Source organism: Cupressus sempervirens, chromosome 5 (assembly GCF_028749045.1).
Source record: "Cupressus sempervirens isolate cs-2001-9-10 chromosome 5, ASM2874904v1, whole genome shotgun sequence".
NCBI lineage: Eukaryota > Viridiplantae > Streptophyta > Pinopsida > Cupressales > Cupressaceae > Cupressus > Cupressus sempervirens.
The window spans coordinates 702,255,391-702,279,747 of NC_143122.1; positions in this window are offsets into that span (position 1 = coordinate 702,255,391).

The window sequence follows — 24,357 nt, forward strand, 5'->3', positions numbered from 1 at the left end:
CCATGTCCTTTCCTTCTAGTAGAATGCTCTCGTATCTAGGATAGTCATGTTCTCTGCTATCGATCAATTTTATCTTTTTAAACCTCTTCAAGCATTGTATTCTTGTATTTTTCTCAATTCCTATTGATCTTTTTAATGTCTTCTACCATTTGCACTTCATCATTTTCTTACTCACGACACTTCAAAAATTCACTCAAAGAGTTAGAGTTTCACAATATTGAAAACACAAATGATTTCAATCTTCCAACAAAGTTAGAAATGACTTAGAATTTGTCTATTTATATCTAGGAATTATAAATTTAGGGTTACAATGATTAGAAAAAGTTTCACCTACCACTAGACATGAGTCATTAATTCTTCCAATAATTTTTTGTACAATGCTCACTTTTCTTACTTGAATCTATGAACCATAGGTTGTACTTCTTTTCTGGTGGAATAATCACTCAACATCATTTATTATCACAATGTGACTTACTAAATTAGACTAGGGGACCAATTTAAAGATTTATTTTCTTTTCCTTTCTAACCCCCTTAAAATTTGGTGAGCTTAATTGGTTTGCAAGGTCTCACCAGTAATTGATGAGCTTACGACCTTATCAAGCTTGATTCGCTCTTCTACTACACTCTTCTTTATCAACATCTTGGAAAAGTCCTTATCATATTTCTCTACAATATTACTCTTTCCCGTTATAATATGAAACTTTTTTTATATTCTTCTATAATCTCTTATGAGATGACCAATCTTGTGACATGTGTAAAATGTCACTTTGATACCTTTCCATTGTCTAATATTTCTCCTTCAGTTCATCTTTATCCTATAGTGTATTTATAGATGACCAACATTCCCACAAGTTGTGTAGACAGGTGTGGGAAACATGTCCCTTGGAGTAGGACTTATTTCCTTTATAGGTGACTAGTTAGATCTTTCTATCGCTTTGCATTCATTCACTTTATGCACACACTTATTTCAATAGTAGTAGTGTCCATCTATTCCCTTCTCATTAGAATGAGATATGCACTATTGTGCTATATGGTCATATAGATGAAAATTATTGCAATACCCATTAAAGCTACATTGCTTAACTTATTATATCTTCTTAAACCAACACATGCTAGATGTATGTCCTTTCCCTCCAATGGAATGAAAAGTAGGTTTATTAGTTTTCTTAACATTTGGAAATGTGCATTATGTATTTTTTGGGTCCATATTCTCTTCTTCTAATATTTCTATTAGATAACTAGGGTGGGGGTTATGAATCAGTTATGTCCATCTATCCTACAATCCCTTTAAACACTTTAGTACCAAACAAACTTCATAAATATCAAAATTATTCACTAGAAAATACAAATTTTTCTTTCACTATTTTTCTTACTAGCAAGTAACATTAATAAAAATTAGTTGTTACCAAGTTGTTGTAAATGTAAATAACATGAAAATCAACTTGCAACATAAAAACAATCACACATTTGACACAAATATTTTAACATGGAAACCTTGTCAATGGAGAAATCACTTGGGACTGATCACCCAAAATTTTCACTCTTCTAAAGTGAGCTCTGCTAGGAGCCAACCTTTTTAAAGGTTTACATACCCATTATTAATGTGACCATGTTAGAGGATTTACACCAAAAGATCATCCAGATCTTATCACTCCTTGGTCATGTCTAAAGAATGGCCTACTCTAAATGACTTATAAACACCACTAATCGATGTTACCATTTATTATTTCATAGACTCATTAGGTCCACTTGGCTAATGATATTCTTCTACTATAGTCATTAGAAAGTAATGGTAAAAACTGATCTATTAATTTTAATACTACCTTTCTTATTCAAATCTCCTTTTTTGTTTGGTCTCTTTCTGATCTCTATCCTCTGACCTCTTTACTTGGCTGATTTGCACCTTTACTTTTTCACCTTCTTTCAACTCTACTTGATCTTCTCTTTTCCCTTCTTACTTCACCCTACATCTTCTTTCTTCTTCAACAAATTTTTACTTTGATCTCCTTTCTCCAATAATTCCACCAATGACAAATAACCAAAAAAAATGCTCAACAACTCCTTAAATGGTTGTCTTCATGGTTCCAAAATGCTCTAATTATTATTGCTTAATCACAATTGTTGATCTCAAATTTTTTGGATGTAAGAACTTATAAAATAGAACTTTAATATAACTTTTTTCTCATCCTTATCCTTCTTTAATATCCATCATTAGATCTTCCTTGAATTTTTTGAGTAGTTGATCTTGTAACAAACTTTAACTCATGCGTTTGAACTTCTTGAACATTTTTTATTTCCACCAAAAGTTGGCTTCAGACTCCATTTTTACTAACTTTTTCTTCTTTCTATTACTTGGTGAACATAACATTTCCTTTAGGTAATACATCACTCAGTCAATACTGAACATTCTCGAGTAACATTGAACTTTGGCTTTGCTTAGCCAACTACTCAACTAACACTATAGAGACTTGGTGAACACAATATTTGATCTTTAACCTTATCACTTGTTGTATCTTATATAGAAAATTACATTACAATAATATATGATTGTAAACCAGTTAAAATTACATTACATTATCACTTTTCAACTCATTCAAGTTCCCATTGAATACCATACTTATTAATTCTATATTCAACAAACTTTTTTCAAATCCTCTTCATCAATCAAATTGATATAACACTCTATTGAGTTATCCTAATCTCTAATCAACTAATACCTGACATCAATGAAAACATAACAAATGATATGACTCTTTTACATATATTCATAACATTCTTATTTACATTTTTGATTGGGACTAATAATTTCACCTTCTCCAGTCTTGTGATCACCTACGTACCAAGGCTAGAGGTGCTCATGTTTCTTCTCTAGGCTCTTAGTTGTTCATCAATTTTTTCCAAGTTATCATTTAAACTTCTTAGCTTCTCATTCCTTTTTTTTGTTCTCCTCATCTCTTCAACTATCTTGCATACTTTCATAGTCAGCCGTGTAAATTTGTCTATGTAAGGATGATTATTTTTCTCTCTGCATTATCTGTGCATCCTTCCTTTTGTATATCATTTCAACTTCATCTTTAGATGAGATGGAATTGTCTCCTTCTTCATGGTATTTTATCACCTCTCTTGTTAGATCTTCTTTCTTTCTTCTTATATAAAAAATGGTTCCTTTCAACTTATCATTCTCAACCATTAGATTAGATATGGCTTCTTTTGAGTTTTTAGATCTATTGTGATATTCAAGCTATTCTATGACCTTTTGGTTCCTGCTTAGCCTTTTCATTAGCTTCTTCATTTTGGCTAGGGAATATTTTAGTTTTTACTTCAAATCTTTGATGGTGTTGATTACTTCATCAAGCTACTTCTATAATTTGTACAAGTTCGATTAGATCTACCCTCAAACTATGATTATTTTCACTTCTAGGGTCAAAACTATGATACCAATTTTTGGTCCCAACTAATACTGAGAAGGGGGGGGGGGCATTAATCTCTACCAATTAACTATATTAACACTAAATATATTCCTAACATTAGTTCTCTTAAAAATAGTATAATAATGAAAGAAATTAAAAAAAAAGCATGCAAATTCACACACCAATGCATACATCAAGTGACACATTGATTTGTACTTGGAAACCCTTCATGAGAGGATGAAAATCACAGTGGGAGAAATATATCCACTATCCTATCCCTTATAATGCATGTAAAGGGTTACCCAGTTAAGAGATACAATTATTAGGAATATATATTGCTTGTTAGAGTTACAAAAATTTTACAAAAACTACCTAGTTAGAAGATTTACAAATATAATTTTGAGAGATACCTTGTTAGAGGATTCTAAACAGCTTACTACCAAATCTTTCCCTATCAAGAAATATAAATAGATGCAAATGTGAGAGATAAATATAAATAAAATTATCTAATGAAAGCACTATATTTCCTTATAGATCTCATTTTCATGTCTTTGAAGATTCTATCATCTTCTTCCTCTTTCCTCTTCTCACCTTGCGATATTTTCAATCTCAACTCTATCTTCATGGTAAAGAACAACTTGTTAGCCATACCAATATCCTCTATAACTATGTCTCCACTATCTTGCACATTGAACAACTCCAATCCTCTCTTGTCTACAAGAAAACTCCAATTTTCAGTAATATTATTCCAACCTACTTTATAAATGAAGTCTGTGTGCCTTTATGCACTTTGCACTATCCATGCACGATTACCCCCAAAAAATCCCATTATTTTCAAATTTGGATTCATCTTGAGCTATTTATTGAAAACTCATGACACCTACTCATAGGGTCTAGACTTTTTTTTCCTATCACTCCATCTATGAGCCTATGCATAGCCTATGTCCTTACTTTCTTCCACTACTATGACCTTTACTTCTATCGGGTCAACTCTGACTGATCCCATGTCTTGTCACATCCATGGTGGCTCACCTCATCTCTTAACTAATCTGTAATCAAATAGCCCTTTTTTTTTTCTATCTGCCAATGGTGCCTTGCACGTATTATGATACACATGTATATGTAAACCAATTCACTCTTCTACCAGTGGTTGCATTACCTTGTAACATTTATGTCCTCATTGATTGGTTACCAATAAATGAAAAAACCAATTTATAAACTTCATTCCAATGAGACTTGTAAGTCTAATGTAATCATTTGAAGGAAGGTCATTGTAGGTAGCTTTTGACCATCCAAATCAAGTCATTGTAGGTAACTTTTGACAATTGGGATGCTACTTTGAAAATTATGCTTCAGGTCCACAAATCATTTTTGGACAAACAAAAAATAAGCATTTAACCCTTTGACATCAATGTCAAAAAGGGGGAGAGATAAGCATGGGAGAGATACGATGGAGAGATAATATTTTTGGGGGAGCTACCATTTTTCAAAAAGGGGGAGTCAATAATAGAATTAGAGTACATAGATCAACCACTACAAATCTACTCAGTAGGAGGAATGATTTTGGTTCAGATATAGAACAACACAATCAACTCAAGAGGAGTTATTGAATTTTGAGGTATGCCTGATGAGACATAAGCTTTTGTAAAATTTTGAAGTTTTGAAATTTTGTATGTAGATTGATATTATCTGAGTTACACTTAAAAGGCTAGAGTTATTCATGCATGACCAAGTATTTTTTCCACTGATCTCAAAGGGGGAGATTGTTAATCTTAGATTGGTTTTGATATATGAGTGACAATATAATTAAGTCATTTACTTAGTTCATGCCAAACAAGTAATACATGCTGAGCATAAGTTGTCAAATAGTATATATTGAGCGATAGATATTTAGTATGAGCTGAGTAACTAGTAAGTATAGAGTCACTCAAGTGTCAAGCATATGGTATGTGCCGAGCTACTCAGATGCTGAGTGATCAATGGATGTTGAGTCATTCAAAGGCTGAGTTACAACATTGAAGTTACAGTTGATGCTGAGCATCGAGGACTTCAAGTACCGAGTTATACAATTTGACATAGATGTTTGTAATGGGACAAAGTTCTATGTAACCATTTTTGGGCCAAATTAAGGATTGTTTTATGATCTTTTGATGATAAGGAAAAATATTAATTGAGAATCCCTATGCATTACATGCATCCAATCAGAAAAAGGGAAGGATTAACTAGCAATATGAGTGACTCACTTCCATTGATTCATACCTAACCCTAAGTCACTGAAGTCTTCTTAAGGAGGAAAAACCCTAAAATTTTAATGAATTCTTAAGGAGAATTGAAGAGAGTTTGCATGCACAAATAGATCATTCATGGTGACTAAGGTGTTATGATTTGAGTTACATTGCAAAATCAATTAAAGGAGAACAAAGGAAAGGAATCAAAAGACATCAGAGATACATCTAATTAGAAAGGATCAAGTATACATTAGGATATAGGTGATCTAACATCAATCAACAGAGTGTTAATCGAAGGATCATCATTGAGACATTCTAATAGGTGAATTAGTTAAATCTCTTAGTAGAGTAGTCTTGATAGGCTGTTGTAAATCCTTTAAAGTAGGGTGCTTACTTCATTGTAAGTTAAAGTTCTTTTACTAGGTACACTTTTAATAGGTTGTTGAAATCCTTTAACAATGTAAGACCTAACAATCTTGTAAGCCTTTAATAGGGCAAACCTTTCATAGGGTAGATCATGTTTCATAGTCAAACATTGTAACCTTCATTGGATATATTTTATTACTGTAGTGGTGAAGATTTGTGGGTGTCATCCCCACCCCAATTTACCTTCTTCTTGGAGGTTTTATGGGTAACCAAATATCTTTTTTCATACATGTGTTGAATGTTTTACTTTCATGCTATAGACATATATGCTTAATTTGGTATTTCAATTTATATGCATAGATTGTGAGATGGATGTGTAGTGAATAGTTTTTGAGATTGAAAGTTTTAAGTGTCAATTCAACCCCCCCCCACCAGAGTTTACTTCCCTATTGTATTCCCAACAAAAAAAAGGCCAATTAGGAGGCCTAATTGCTACCAGCCCTAGTAACCCTCCTAAATAGGGAAAACTTGAGGTCGTATGCAAACTAATGACTCAAACCTCTTGAATCACCATAGAGATCATGAAATTTAGAAGAATGAAAGCTCTACTAGTCATGGAAGATTGGTGAATATCTTGGTTAATCCTATGATGGGACTCAAGACAAGGGATGAAGCTTAACTTTGGAGTTTGTGAAGAGTTTTTAATTGATGGGAGTGGATTGGTGAAGTAGGGGAATATTGGAAGTATCCCCTTAGTTGTAAGGTGAAGATAAGACTCCAATAAGTCTATAGAATATCTTTGAGTGCCTTGGTGGATAGACTAAGGCAGAGTAGGAATCCCTCCTCATTAGAAATTACATAGATATGGTGTAATACACTTAATTATTGAATTTTTTTGTTATCCTCTTGATCCTTCTCATCAGGAATTTGAAAGAAGGATTACTATTTATGCTTGTTTTTTCGATGGAAATTGATCATAATAATCAGAAAACCTATTTATCAAAAAGTATATTGATAAATATAAATTGGATTCAATTGGAAAATAATAAAATTATTTAGTTGAGTTATCTCCTTTGATACAATTATTTGCATATTTAAAGGAGATGTACTACAACTAACCATTATGATGTAGTTTAATAGTCTAATATCTATTGATTTCCATTTGGATGTCTAATCATTATTTTCCTATGAGAAGCTTTGTCAAAAAAAATATTGTTAAGTTTTCATTAATATATTGGAATATTTTTGAGTGTGGCAATTTTTTCCCATAAAGGTTTTTTCCACACATATTATGGTGTTGTGATATGCATGTTATTTATACTTATAGAGTAGGTGATATTATACTCTTAGGATATAGTTATCCTAAAGAGTAAATGGAATTTAGGGTAAGTGCACCAATATGGTGTGCAAAAGGTGAGTTATAAGTGGCCACTTTCTTTCTAAAATTAGATATTTACCTAAACTCGGAAGAGAAATTTGAGAGTCGTGCACTCAAAAATAGATGTGCAAGGAACAAAAAATATAGTACTCTAAATCAAATTTTTATACTACTATAATATTAAGAGGGTCAAAAGTTTCATGCATAAAAATATGTTCATGATTGTTATAGGAAAATATACCATAGATTCTGGCATGCAAATTTTATGAAAATCATGTGACTACTTATAGATTTAAATTACTGACCCACTGATTAGATAAAATCCTATTTAATATGCACACACAATGAAGAATAAAAGGAATTAAATAAAAATACAATTTTTCTTTGAAAATACCTTTTGTAGCTCTCAATTTCTCTCCTAATTGTTAATTCTTGTTATTTGAAATATTAGATCTTTAAATTAGTTGCTTCCATGATGTATTCAAAAGTTTTGAGAGTGTGGATTCACCATTAAAATTTAGGACAACTTCTAAAATTCTTAGAAATATATGATGTGATGGGGTAACTAAGATAATGCTAAGAAATCCTTGATGATACTAATTCTACTATGAAGATATGATTCTCTCAAATTGCTCTAAAAATTCTCAAAATATTCTATTTTAGGATGTTAGAATGCCAAATAATCTCAAATTTTTGTAGCTACTAGATTTATCATTAGCTTGAATGAGAGAAATTGTGCTCCTCTTATAGAATTTTAAAGGCCCTAGGCCCATGTGACTAAATCCTACCACATAGATTAAAAGGTGGGAGAATCAAGGGATAAGATTGGATTAGTTGGGATAGTCAAGAAAAAGAGAAAATTAATTCAAAATTTAGAGGATGATTAAGAAGAAAGTTCCTCATAAAATGATAGGGCGGAGTTTGATGATAGAATAAAAAAACATGTTAAGTGTCTAAAAATGACCATTGAGAAGGTGGAAGAAATTATTCCTCATTTGGCCTCTTTGCGCAAGCATTTCTATGAGTGATCTTTAACCACATGAGGTGGCTATCTAAGCTAATAAAGGTTAGGAAAGGTACCATATACTAGGTCTTGTTAAAGCATGTTCATGAGAACAAGTCTCATGATGACACATACCCATCTTTGCCTCTTTAGAAATAGGGCTTGTGGGTGAGAAATATAAGAGTTATTTAGTATATATATATAATCCAAGATGATTTGTTGAATGAGTTCCACTCAAGAAGTAGACTAAGGTGAGGTATTCATGAGGTGAGTGTGTAATTAAGTAATTTAATAAATCACTTAATATGATAGGTTAAGGAGCTTATAAAAGGGCTATATGGACACATGACAAAATAGATGTTGAGATTAATAAAGAAAATATTACTCAAACACCTTGCAATCCTTCTAGAAGATTTAGAAGATTGACAACATCAAAAAAGCTTAGAACTCAAGTAAAAAGTGAACCTAAATGAACTCTAACACAAAGAAATTGAAGGCCACAAAAAGAAAGAAGATAGTAAAAGGGAAGATAATAGATAAAGATGTAGAGACATGTGTTGAACTTGATGTTGCAAAGGAACCAAGAGAGCCTAAAGTTGATATTAAAGATTAAAGAAAGAAATGGAACCCATAAGTGAATAGAGTCAGAACTAGAGTGGAAAATGATAGAAAATTTGATCATATTTAGAAATTTTATTGGAGATAAGATGGGTAACAACAAGGTAGGATTAATTTTTTTTTATTTGGTATTTGTTGAATCTCAAAAGGAGCTTGCTAGAGATAAAGGGAAGTATCCTTGATCAAATATTCAATAAGCGAGAGGAAAATATATTGAGGTCTCTAGAAGAGAATAATAAAATGAGAGAGCATAAGATTGGTGAGCTTTGCACATTTTTCATTTGATGAGAGTACGAACCAAGAAAAAATGTACACAAAAAGAAAGGGGACTTGTATTATAAAAAATGATATTCTATTAAATTCATTACAAAAGAAAATACCCAACTATATGCCCTACAGGCTTATAGCATCATCAAATTTTGAAGAAAAACCCTTCTCACCATAGTTCTCTCAAACTGCCTTTACATGACAAGAATTGACCTTAAGTAACACAAATTAGGTTTAGGGTTAGGAATACATTAAATTGCATTATGCCATTTGGTAGATAAAACCAAAATAAAAGCTTCTAGAAGTCACATTAGAGGTGTTGAAAATAATTATTCAATTGTATGTCATCTTTGATGTTACACAAAATGTCAAGGATTTATCAAGAAGTTAGTGATAGCTGAGCTTACTTGAGCATCGAAGGTAGTTTCCTATGTATGTCGAGCATTTAGTGATAACCAAGTTCAGAGATAGTTTTGGCCAAGCTCAGTTGGTTAATGTAGTAGATCCTGTATTGGCTGAGTTCACTTGGTTTCCAAATGAAAGCTAGCATAAAGTCAATATTGAATGAGTTGGGTTGGTTAATGTTAGAAATCTTATTCTAACTAAGTTGGGTTAGTTAATGAAGGGATTATCTACTCAATTATGTATTAGCTGACTATCAATATATTAAGTTTGATAAATTTATTGGTTAATACAAATTGCGATAAGGGTCAATATTTGATTGATTTAAAGAGTATTCAAGATGACTTGACAAGGTGAATCATATATATGGAAGGTCAAGTTGAGGATTGAAAGATGAAATTGAAGATGATGAATTAAGGAAGCAAGTTTGAAGGATATTTGTAAAAGGTAGAGCATCTGAGTTGCAAACAACATTCTGATCAAGGAGGATCAAGTAATCAAGCCTGAATTGAGATCTAAATCAACAAAGTCATTTTCATCAACAATCATGTCAATTCATTGTTACTCTCTAATAATTTTAGCAATCAATCAAATCTTTTAATAGAGTTAGCCTAATAGCTATTCAAAAAATCCTCTAACAAGGTGACATTTCTAGATTGAAGTGTCTAAAAACCTTTAAAAAGGCCACTCCTAATAGGATGAATTAAATCCTTTAATATGATCAAACCTAACAGTGTGTTTTGTAACCTTTAACAAGGTTGCATCCTAACAGGGCTCACTTCAAAAGAGTGAAAAATAATAACTAGTTGCAATTGGTGGTTTTTCCAAATTGGGTTTCCACGTTAAATTTTGGTGTCTCTTGTGTTAGTGTTATTTTCTTTATGTTTCTACAACTATGTTAATAAAGGCTAATCACAATAATATCTTAATATCTCTATGCTAACTGAGTGACAATAATATATTTAGTGTTAATTGAGTTACAACAGAATATTCAATCTTAACCGAGTTATAGTAAGTTTTGGTTTTATATTGTGTTGACATCTTAAAAAGGGACTTTGGATTTATTTTTGTAGTAATTGATTCACCCCTCCTGTCTTAGTTACTCCTTTTTATTTCTGGCAAGAAGTTAGTACAAAATTTGAAGATTCCAGAAAATGCTTGTCCAACTTCCAGGAGGTATAACTTTTGATCCAAATGTTTGATTTATGAATTGTTTGCATTTATGGAAACATTTTTGAGTTCTCTATATGCCTATATGAATAATTTTTTAGCCCCTATTTGGGTCTATAAAAGTCCATTTAATGCCTCAAAATGGGCTCTGGAGCATTCTTAGAAGCAACTTCAAACTGCAACAACTTTTGAACTGTGAAACCTTTTGACCGTATTCCTTTTCTAGAGTTCTTGAAATTACAATTAAAAACTTCCATCCAACTTAAAACATGTAACTCATCATAATTATATCTCTATAAAAAATAACCCATTTCCTACACTAGCACATCTCTTGAGATGCACAAATACACTAACCCATTAAACTAATACTGGAAGTTTGAGAGTTGGAAACTCTATTTAGCCCAAATAGGTATCTATAAATAAATAAAATTAAGTAGAAACTAACACTAAGAATATTTTTTGGTGATACATGATTGCCCTTACACTACTAGATGCTCCTGCATAAGATACCCAAGGTAATTTGAAAAGTGACCGTGTCACTTCCTAGTTGGATGAGGAAAACCCAAGTCATCAATCTCTACTTTTGAAGTAGGAGAATCTCACATCACAAAATAAAAGGGGGCATGATTTTTTAAAAAAAATGGAGGAGACACAAAGTGATGAATTTTGAGGAAAAATATTTTTAAAAAAAGGGAAAAAATGGAGAAAAATGATTTTTCATTTCCCGAGATGCATGGGTAGCATAAAGAGAAAAAATATAAAAAAGGTGTTATTTCTTATATCAGGGTGTGTAGGTGGCATCTTAGAATTTTGTTGAAAGTTTCTTAAATCATGCATTTAATATTTGTTATGATCCACAAAGGCAATGCAATTTTCTAATTGGCCCACATGGTGGTGCTTAGTTGTATTTGGGTGGGAATTTAATATTTTTTGTAAGGTAGTTGCATTTAAATTTTATCCCAAATTGGTTGTGTTTGTAATATATTCGGTGATAAGTGTCTATATAAGAAATGCATATGAGAATTTATAATCAAGCTTTGGAGATGAAAGATCTTAGTATATAAGATCTTAGTTGGGAAGTTCTTCTTGGTGAAGCTCTTGGATTCAATCTCTTTTATTATAAGCTCTTCTTGTGCATAAGCTCTTGGCATGCAAGCTAGTTGGAAGTTTTTAGTTTGTAAGTGGGTAAGTGCACAAAGTTGTGGTGCCAAAAGGGGGGTATAAGTGAACACCTTTTTCCTGAAATCTGCAAATTTTGAACTTCAAAAAGAATTTGAAGATAGTTACGCTCAAAATTTTTAGATATGACAAAAAAAAAGGTCATAGTCCTTTGAATCTAGTTTCTAAACTACTAATTTTTTTTCAAAATGGTTTAGTTTTAGGTCCTCAAAAAAGGGGGCCACAAAAAGTGGTACTGTTTATTCCAAAAAAACATAGCATAGTACAAAGTGTGGCCCCCCTAAAATTTTAACTTTTTTTTTGAAATTTTTTAATCGCTTTGGTCAAAAGTTACTTAACACTATGTAGTTTATCCCAAATTTTTTGAGTAATTTTATAATGTCTATTTTTTTTTTAACGAATTTTTTAACTAGACACATCCCAAAAACGTGAAATATCTATGTGCTCCCCCTAGAAATAATTGAAAACTAATCTAAAATCAAAACTTTTTTTTTTTCAAAGTGTGTAGAATGGAGTCTAGTTTCTAAAAAACTAAGTTGTTACAAAATTTGATGAACGAGCTAAAATCTATAGCCCAATTAGTACGTGGTGGTTTTTGACAAAAAATGAACATACATTCAAAAGAAATTATAGATGAAAGGCTTGAAATAGTTCAAATTAAAAATAAATTATATGGTTAGATAGCTAACACAGAGACCTATAATGCTATGTAACCTGATCTTATTGATACCCAACCATGAGAAATCTTGAAGGGGAGCACAGAAGAAAAAATAATCATTTTTTGTATGTTTGCTGGAAAACACATCTCAGGCCTGTTCATCAAATCCAAACCTTTGGGTTGGATCTCCAAGGCAAAACCAAGCCTTAGACTTGGGTTTGATTAAGGTTTAAATAGCGTGTGCGCCCTATAGTGTGCACGCGCTATAGCATGCACATGCTATTTAAACCTCAGCTCTAAATAGTGGGTGCGCGCTATAGGGCGCAAGCACTATAGTGCGCATGCACTATTAAGATGTAAGTTGCAAAAGAGAACTAGGTGGGGGGGGGATAGGGGAATGGCTATTTTTGTGCATGAAAGAGATAGAGAGAAAGTAGGGGATAGGAGAGGGGAGAGAGTACAGGATGGGAGAGAGAAAGTGAGAAAGAGTAGGGGTGGCAAAGAGAGTATAGGATGAGAGAAAGAGAGAGTAGGGGTGGAAAAGAGAGGAAGTGTGAGAGAGAGTACGGGTGGAAAAGAGAGAGTGTGGGATGGGGGAAAGAGATTTAAAGTAGGGGATGGGAGAGAGAGGAAGTGTGAGAGAGAGTACAGGTTGGGAGAGAGAGATTAAGAGTAGGGGATGGAGGAGAGAGAGAGAGTAGGTGATGGGAGACAGAGTGGGAGAGGAAGAACTTGAGAGAGAGGAGGATGGGAGTGCATGTGTTTGAAAGAGAGAGAGTATGAAATGGGAGAGGGGGAAGACAAAGTAGCTCAAGAGAGAGTAGGGGATGGAAGAGAGAGTAGGCGATGGGAGAGGGAGTGGGAGAGGGGGAGACAGGGGGGAATAGAAATGTGTGTAAGAGAGAGAGAGAGAGAGAGAGAGGAGGGGATAGGAGAGAGTGTGAAAATTTAAGAGAGACTAGAGGGTAGTAGAGAGAGAGAGAGGAGAGGGAGAGAGTAAGAGTGAGAGTGAGAGAGAGAGTAGGTAGTGGGAGAGAGAGTGGGAGAGGGAGAGCAAGTGAAAGAAAAAGTAGGGGATGGAAGAGGAGAGAGGGGGGATGGGTGTGTGTGTGTCAAAGAGAGAGAGTCAAGAATGAGAGAGGGGAGAGAGAGATAGAGAGAGTAGGCAACGGTAGAGGGATGGGAGAGAGAGGGAGAGAGTGAGAGAGAGAGAGAGATAGTAGGAGATGGGAGAGGGAGTGGGAGGGAGAGAGAGGTGGAATGGAAGCATTTAAGAGAGATAGAGTAGGGGATGGGAGAGAGTAGGCAGTGGGACAAGGACTGTGAGAGAGAGAGGGGGGGAATGGGAATGTGTATTTATTTATAAGAGAGATAGAGTAAAGGATGGGAGAGAGTGTGAGAGTTTGAGAGAAAGTAGTAGGGGATGGGAGAGAGAGTGAGAGTAAGGGATGAGAGAGAGAGAGAGAGAGAGAGAGAGAGAGAGAGAGAGAGAGAGAGAGGAAGAAAGAGAACTTGAGAGAGATAGACAGTAGGCAGTAGGAGAGGGAGTGGGAGAGGGAGAGAGAGAGGGAGAGAAATAGGGGGGATGGGAGTGTGTGTGACAGATGTAGAGAGAAGAAGAAGAGTGGGGGGATATGAGTGTGTGTATCTATGAAAGTGAGAGAGTAGGGGATGGGAGAGAGTGTGAAAGTAGGGGGTGGCAAAGAGAGAGAGTACGATGATGGGGGAGAGAAAGTAGGTGATGGGAGAGGAAAAGAGAGAGGGGGGATGCGAGTGTGTGTGTGTAAGAGAGATAGAGCAGGGGATGGGAGAGAGTGTGAGAGTAGGGGGTGGATGAGAGAGAGAGAGTATGATGATGGGGGAGAGAAAGTAGGTGGTGGAAGAGGGAAAGAGAGAGGGGGGATGGGGGTGTATGTGTAAGAGAGATAGAGTAGGGGATGGGAGAGAGTGAGAGTGTGAGAGAGTAGGGGATGGGAGAGGAGAGAGAGAGTAGGGGATGGGGGAGAGTGTGAGAGTGTGAGAGAGTAGGGGATGAGAGACGAGAGAGAGAGCAAGGGATGGGGGAGAGAAAGTAGGCGGTGGGAGAGAGAGTGGGAGAGGCAGAGAGAGCTTGTACAAGATGGGAGAGAGAGAGAGAGAGTAGAGAGGGAGAGAGAGAACTTGAGAGAGAGAGATAGTAGGTAGTAGTAGTGTGAGTGCGAGAGAGAGTAGGGAGTGGTAGAGAGAGTACGATGATGGGGGAGAGAAAGTAGGCAATGGGAGAGGGAGAGAGAGGGGGAATGGGAATGTGTGTAAGAGTGAAAAATAAGGGGATGGAAGAGAAGAGAGAGAGTAGGGGATGGGGGAGAGAAATTAGGTGGTAGGAGAGGGAGAGAGATAGGGGGGATAAGAGTGTGTGTGAGAGAGCTAAAGAGCCGGGGATGGGAGAGGAGAGGGGGTGAGAGAGGTAGAGAGAGTAGGTGGTGGGAGAGGGAGAGTGAGAGAGAGTAAAGGATGGGAGCTCGAGTAGGAAGAGACAGGGAGGGGATGGGAGAGAGAGTAGGGAGGATAGAGAGTAGGGAGGATGGGGAGTGATGTGTTTTGAGAAAGTAGGGGGTGGTAGAGAGAGAGTACGACGACGGGGGAGAGAAAGTAGGTGGTGGGAGAGGAAAAGAGAGAGGGGGGATGGGAGTGTGTGTGTAAGAGAGACAGAGCAGGGGATGGGACAAAGTGTGAGAGTGTGAGAGTAGGGGGTGGTAGAGAGAGAGAGTATGACGATGGGGGAGAGAAAGTAGGCAATGGGAGAGGGAAAGAGAGAGGGGGGGATGGGGGTGTATGTATAAGAGAGATAGAGTAGGGGATGGGAGAGAGTGAGAGTGTGAGAGAGTAGGGGATGGGAGAGAAGAGAGAGAGTAGGGGATGGGGGAGAGTGTGAGAGAGTAGGGGATGGGAGATGAGAGAGAGAGAGTAGGGGATGGGGGAGAGAAATTAGGCGATGGGAGAGAGAGTGGGAGAGGCAGAGAGAGCTTGTACAAGATGGGGGAGAGAGAGTAGAGAGGGAGAGAGAGAAATTGAAAGAGAGAGATAGTAGGTAGTAGTAGTGTGAGGGTGAGAGAGAGTAGGGGGTGGTAGAGAGAGTACGACAATGGGGGAGAGAAAGTAGGCGGCGAGAGAGGGAGAGAGAGGGGGAATGGGAATGTGTGTAAGAGAGACAAAGTAGGGGATGGGAGAGAAGAGAGAGAGTAGGGGATGGGGGAGAGAAATTAGGTGGTAGGAGAGGGAGAGTGAGAGAGATAGGGGGGATAAGAGTGTGTGTGAGAGATCTAAACAGTAGGGGATATGAGAGGAGAGGGGGTGAGAGAGGTAGAGAGAGTAGGTGGTGGGAGAGGGAGGGTGAGAGAGAGTAAAGGATGGGAGAGAGTAGGAAGAGAGAGAGGGAGGGGATAAGAGAGAGAGTAGGGAGGATAGAGAGTAGGGAGGATGGGGAGTGATGTGTTTTGAGATAGTGCGTATGCACTATAGTGCGTATGCGCTTTATAGTGCGTACGTGCTATAGTGCATACACACTATCCCAAATCACCAAAAAATGGTCAAAAACCAACCTTGGGGCCCATTTCATCCATTTTTAACTTTTGGTCTATTATGCTCTCTATTATTCCGACAGAAAATGCGGGTTTCAACATCTAGCAAACACTATTTCAACACTTTTGGAAGCTAGCAAACACCAAATTCAATCATTGGATACATGATTTGAAGAATTTTTGAATATTCTTTTAATAGAAAAGGTTATTGCAATCCATTTTAAATATTGTTTGTCGATATATAGATACAAATTTGATTATAATTTGATATGTTATGTAATATATAGTGAATTCATTAAAAATTGTATGTTTGAATGAAATGTTATTTCGAAATGGTTAGAAATTTGACAAGTCATTTGATATATATTGTGTATTCATTCAAATAATTATAATTTTTATATGTAATTGAATAATTTGTAATTTACACATTTTAAGTAATTCGGATGTTTGAATAATTTGACATGTAGAAATCATCATCATGCCAAGGAAGAAACCAAAGATTCAAATAAATGCAGATAGGGAGAGAGATTTGACAATTAAAAGAGATAAAATGAAATTACTATGTGAATAAAGAAAATTGCAAAGCAATGATGAAGAATTAACTTTCGAAGAGGATCAAGAACCACCAGTACAAAGAAACGAGGAAGAATTAGAAAGACAAAGAGAACGAATGAGATTGTTACGCTCAAGAAGACAATTGAATTGTGAAGCTACACCATCCTACAATGTTGGAGTCATATCGTCCGCTACACCATCTTCGAATGTTGGAGTCATATCATCCACTACACCATCTTCCAATATCGAAGTCATATCATCCTCTCATGTTGAAGAGACAGTGATTTATAGATCCGATGATATACACACTCCATCATGTCATGTTGAAAGCACAACATCAACACATCAAGTAGGTGATATTCCATCTTTTACATCTTATTGCCAAGGCACATCATCTTTAGTTCAAGGTACGCAATACAATCAACCTTATATAGATGTTCAAAATGTTGAGAGAATTGAAGAGATTAGAACACCTTCTAGAATTCATTTTAGAAAACCAAAATATTTGATTGATATTGATACTAACATTTTGAAATCAATGCCTGACAAGATTAGCAAGCATACTTGTCAAAGAAAAGTTAATCATATGTGGAGATTATTTTTTGAAGAATTAAATATTACAAGTCAATGCCAATTATTTTTTGAAATGATGAGGAATTTGAAATTTAGGGCTATCATGAAGATTCTTAGTCTAAGAACAATGGATGATTCAAGTGAAAGAAATATTGTAAAGAATCTAATGAGTGCTTATGACAAAGTGGGTTCTGAATCACACACCAAAGATAGTAATATCACAAGACGAGTACTCACATTGACAATAGTAAGTAGCCAAATGAAGAAAGCTCGACTCATGAGAAAGACAAGAAAAAAATTAAAAATTGGTAGAGGTACTTTAAGGAGAGCCATGCTAAGGCGTGAGAGATTAGAAGATCCAACAAAAAATGAGTTATGGACATTTAGCGGTAGACTACCGCAAAAGGATAAAGAAATTAGTGAAGCCTTGAAATCATTGATCAAAGATTTTTGGAAAAATAACACACGTGTTTCTCCTAATCAAAGAGATGTTGTAAGAAGGAGGATTGGTAGCCGAAATCGCGAGCCACATGCGAAACATTTTTTGGACTCAACTCAGACACAATTTTTTGCAAAATTTATTGGTATGTATCCTCAAATTCGAATAAGTCAAAGATTTTTTGAGATGGGTAAACCTTTTTATGTGAAAATAAATCACACACGCACAAATTGTTGTTGTAGGATACATATTGAATTTTCTAACCATTTTGATGTTTTTAGGCACATATGCATAGTTTTGCATTCTCAGTTTGTTTTGCAGGATTGTGACATAAAAGAGCCACCAAGATCTTCAAGGGAATTCATATCCAACATTTTATGTGAAATAGGGGACGGCCAACAATTTTACAAGACTTCATGCTTGGATGGTACATGCTTATTTTGTGGTTCTTTGCAACTTTTGTCAACTTGTCAACATATGGATAGTACACATGCAATTGGAAATGAAATAGTAGATTACGAAAAATTCAAGATAGTGTCATATGCTCTAAAAGATGGGAAACATGGTAAAAGATGTGATCTAGTTATTGAAAAGATTCCAGTGTATGAGTTCATGAAGATTTTTTGTGAAAAGATTATGTACGAGTATGCAAGGCATACCTATAGAGCTCGATGGTTGGATTTGCAATTCAAGTTGTGCAAGGGTACGTTTCCATTGGATACCATTGTTTCAGTTGTAGATTTTGTAGAGAACTACACACTACAACCACAAAATGAGGTGCAAGCAAAGTATTATACATCTCAATAGGTTTCTATATTTGTTCACATAACATTCATGCATTCACCTACAAGTACAGAGGATGACAGAAAGATTTTGAGGGAGTACCATTTTTACATCAGTGATGATCGATCACATTCTACGGACTTTGTACATGGTTGTTTTCAACTATTTTATGGAGATTTAGCTAACAGGGGCATATCATATTGTCAACACATTATTTGGTCAGACAATTGTGCATCTCAATTCAAGAATGCACAGATGTTCTATTGGTTTAGCAGGATGCACAAGTTGTGTAGAATTCAATATATGTGAAATTTCACAGAGGCTGGTCATGGTAAGGGAGAGCATGATGGTGCAGGCACATGCATTAAAAGAGCCTTGGCTCGTGAAGAACTAAAGTACAAAGATGGAGCAATATTGATAGATGCAAAATCCATCGTCCAATGGTGTAACGCTACAATGGGTCCAGGTAAGGAGGGTGAGTCTACAGTTCGTAGATTTTTTTGGTTGATAGATAATACTAACATTGCACCATATCAAGATTGTTGCACACTAATAGGATCTAGTGAGTTACACTCTTTTAGAAGCTCTGATGCAGGTTCATGGAGTATCCACACACGAAAAATGGCATGCTATTGTCCATCATGTGCAAATTGGGATGACTGTGAGTCAATTGAATGGGTGGACAAATGGGATATACAGGTTTTGGACCCAATTGACACCTATTGTCCCCCACAAGCATTGGAAATGGTAGAGATGGATTCATCTATTGACTTTGATCGCTTGTCAGATTTAGTGCAACCTAGTAATATATATATATATATATATATATATATATATATATATATTTATTTATTTATATATCTTTGTAATTTCAATATGTAACTTTATAACTTTTACCCAAGTTTTTTTTGAATTAATGATCGCATTTTGTACATTTGTCACTGCAGGCCATGTTTTTGTTGTTATTGCACCTAAACACAATGAAGAAGGTACATATTATTATTTGTGTCGTTGTGTTGAAGCCAAACAAAAATTAGATCACTCGGTTATAGATGGTGAAGGTTTAGAGTACCATGTCGGTGCGGTGGTTGTAACAGGCACATGGCTTAGACAATATCCTATGAAGAATCCTAACTTGTGGTTATTCGAGGATTGGCAAACAGAGAGGAAGATTCTTCATTATTCAAACCTTGTTGTCGCATCAAATGTCCACTTGATAAAATATGGTGGAAAACCACATAATAAGATTCTTTGGAAAGTTCGCGAGTCAGACCATGAGGCAATACTTGAGACATTAAAATGTTGAGCAGATCTAGTTGGCTCATTAGATTGAATTGGGAGAAAGAGAGAAAAAGTGATCAATTGGATCCAAATACAATGTTACAACCTCTTCCCCAAGACTATCACATGACTAAGGTGGACTGTATTGTTATGATGTGTAAGTGATGAGATTTAGTTTTGCTTTTTTTAGAATATAGATACATTATTTGAATTTATATTAGATTCTTTAATAGGACCCATTAATCTTATCTTAGATTTGTTATTGTGCTAATTCTTCATTTGTAGGTCACCAAAGAAGAGGGCTAATAAAGTTGACGCACAAGTGATAAAGGGTGAGATGCCAAAATCATCTGCGAAATGGTATTATCAATTCACATCCTCAATATTTATTAGTGTTCTTTGTTCAAGTGCCATTGTATGATAATCATCATATGCCTAGAATTGCAGAGGTTAAATTATGTCAATACTAAGGTTTGTAGCATCAATACTAAGGTTTTTAGCATCAATTGGTCATGCTAAGTATAGTAGTTGTATCATGAATCCTTCTGAACCAATATGACTAAGATTCTTAGAAGAAGACTAAACCATATCATCTGTCTACTCCCTCTTTATATAAGAGTTTGTCAAACAATGAGAATGAAACATTGATTATTACTCCCCCCTCAATGTAAAATTCTCATTGATTTCATTTTGTAAAGTTTTAAGTCACTATCAACCTTTATATCATTGTATTCTTCTTATCATCAAATTACACAATGATGAGAATATGAACGATGAATTCTTCACATGAACCTGACAATTATAAATGCTACACCTTAATAAATGTTTGGGCTTGGTCTTTACCATTTGAGCTTATAATAAAATACATTGGCTTCATTTTTATTTGGAAGTATTTATTATGTTTGTTCCAAAAGTCATTCTTCATTTGCCAATATGAAAATGCGACTATCATGAAAGGCATAGTCTTATAATTGGTAATTTGTAGAATGGTATAAAAGCTTGGTTGTGGGTTTGAATCCATTTCCCCCATGACCCTCCTTCTCATGCATTTATTCTATTTATTCTTCTACCTCCTCCTCCGCTTGGCCATTTTGCAACACCATCTAGATGGAACTCTAGCCTTCCTCAAAACCATTATACATGACCTCTCCTTCTTCAAGATATTCTATAAAAAGTTCCTCAACCCTTGAACCTTTCAAAACCCCAATCTCAATGGAAGGCTTCTAGACCAAAGGAACTAGTAGATCCGGTTCTTTAAGAGAAAGAGACAACAAATCCAATTTTCTAGTGACTAGATGGAAAATTGGGGAAATCATTTCAATTAGTTGTAAATCGAAAGGAATTATAAGTAAACTATATCAATTTAATAAGTAACTTAGTAATTATATCAATATAATTTAATTACTAAGGAAATGAATTTATTACTCTAACATATAGTACATTATTTTGCAGACAAAGGTGTTGAATTTGATGCTTAACAGATTTACATACATGTGTAATAAATAATAAGTGTTGTAGCTTTGGGATCAACACTATAAAATGAAGGATGTCATACTACATTCACAGAGGTACCAAAATGTTTTATTTGATATGGAGACAAAAGAAAATGTGTATTCTTCATAACTGCATTTGAGTCTCATGTATTATCATTTTCAGCTATTGACATAAGAGATACCTTTACATCTTCATCATTGTATTGATCAATGAGTCATTATTGCACTCACCAATTCTAAGCCAATGACTAAGGTATGAAAGAGTTTACATTAAAATTTCATTAGTACTAAAATTCAATATAAAATTCATAGGCACAATTGAGTGGTAACTTTGATAGTTTTTGTAGGGTCTTATTATTCCTGACCATCAGTGTATCCTTGAGGTGTATATATAGAGGAATTATCAGCTAGCTGTAAGAAAATATTAAATTTTATGTGTAAATATATTTTATTTTTTTTATATAAAATAGTAATTTATTCATATATAATTTTGATTCTAACATGTCGAGTTACAGAAGATTCTAGACTAATGGACTAGTGAGCATGTTAGGAAGACCTCGTTATATACACTAGTCATCTCCCACTTGTTGGCAATTAAAGACAATTAGGGATTTATTTTGTTCCCCTAGTTGGAAAGAATATAAATCTAATGATGTACATTTTACACTTATATGGCATTATTGGGCATATGTTTTGTATAATTTTTTCTATGTATGTCATTTTTTACATATATTTCATGTATGACATTATTAGACATATGCTTATGATGTTTCAAATTATTGATAAATGAATTATATGATATTGTTAGACCTTATGGAATCAACTTTGATTTTTTGTTATCACATTGGTTTGATGCTTGTATTCAATCAATCAACATATTTTCCTTTTAATTCTTCCACATTTGGCATATCCATCTAACAATGAACTTATGATACTCCCATCAAGAAGTGCATGATTGCATGGTTTTATGGTGGATGTCCCTCTCTTTTTTAAATTCCAATTTTATTCATCTACATGAGTAAGGGAGATCAATTCAATTTCTTTCAATTTTATTTAAAGGTCATTAAAGTTTTTTCAAACAATGTGATTAAATAAATATTATTCAACATTTACCTCTATCATCAAGGTTGATTCATTCCTCCTCTTATTTTACCAAATAATTTGGATGAATCACCCATGGCTCCTTACATTTCTTGAAGAAAATTTTCAAAGACTTTTCAACATGTCTTCTCTTCTTCCATATAGTTCATGTTCATTGAAGACATCTGGCCAAACAATATATATGCTTTGTATATTCTCACAACACCAATAGTCATGGTACAATGCTTACAAGATCCATAGTTGAAGAGAAGCTATGTGAAGCTTCTAGAACGATGGACCTATAATTAATTTAGTATTATTGCATCCATGTTACTTATGAAAGTGGAACTTTCACATAGATAAGTAGGGAAACCAAAATTGAAAGCCAAACTTAACATAGAAAAGTAAAGCAAGCCTCAACTATATTCTCATTAAACACTGTGAATTCAAATATCTTTGGCGAAGCATATCTCGGAGCTCATGCAAGATATGGATGAGGTTCTAGTTCCTACAAGACCATGTTGCAGAGACCTACAATAACCTCTCTCGCTTTTTCGAGATCGCATTCCGTTTTCATTCTACAATGCCATCTCGGGTGATGTTGAAACTTGCAATGTTGGCGAGTACAAAGTTGCCAACTGTCAAATCTCTCTCATCTTTCATCGTGGGATCAAAATGTCTACTCCATTAGCTCTAGGTGGCTGAGTAAACCCTATCCCCAACCTTGTCTTGTCCCCTTCAGTGCTCAAACATTCTCAGGCACGCTCAACTGGAATGTCCCTAAGGGTCACTAAATGCCAAAGGGCTGCAATCTTTGATGGGGCATATCTTGAAGCTCGTGAAAGATATGGATGAGATTCTAGTTCCTACAGGACCATGTTACAGATACCTACAATAACCTCTCTCACTTTTTGGAGATCGCATTCCATTTTCATTCTACAACGCCAGCTCAGGTGATGCTGAAACTTGCAGTGTTGGCCAGTACAAAGTTGCCAATTGCCAAATCTCTCTCATCTTTCGTCGTGGGATCAAAATGTCTTCTCCATTAGCTCCAAGTGGCCAGGTAAACCCTATCCCCAACCTCATCTTTTCCCCTTCAGTGCTAGAACATTCTTAGGCACGCTGAACCAGAATGTCCCTTAGGGTCACTAAATGCCATAAGGCTGCAATCTTTGACGGGGCATATCTCAGAGCTCGTGTGAGATATGGATGAGATTCTAGTTCCTACAAGACCATGTTACAGATACCTACAATAACCTCTCTCACTTTTTGGAGATTGCATTCCATTTTCATTCTACAACGCCATCTCGGGTGATGTTGAAACTTGCAATTTTGTCCAGTACAAAGTTGCCAACTGCCAAATCTCTCTCATCTTTCGTCGTGGGATAAAACTGTCTACTCCATTAGCTCTAGGTGGCCGGGTAAACCCTATCCCCAACCTCGTCTTGTCCCCTTCAGTGCTTGAACATTCTCAGGCACGCTGAACCAGAATGTTCCTAAGGGTCACTAAATCCCACAGGGCTGCAATCTTTGATGGGGCATATCTTGGAGCTCGTGCAAGATATGGATGAGATTCCAATTCCTACAAGACCATGTTGTAGAGACCTACAATAACCTCTCTCACTTTTTGGAGATCGCATTCCATTTTCATTCTACAACGCCATCTCAGGTGATGTTGAAACTTGCAGTGTTGGCCAGTACAAAGTTGCCAACTGCCAAATTTCTCTCATCTTTCATCGTGGGATCAAACTGTCTGCTCCATTAGCTTCGAGTGGCTGGGTAAACCCTATCCCCAACCTTGTCTTGTCCCCTTTAGTGCTTGAACGTTCTCAGGCACGCTGAACTAGAATGTCCCTAAGGGTCAATAAATCCCACAGGGCTGCAATCTTTGATGGGGCATATCTCAGAGCTCGT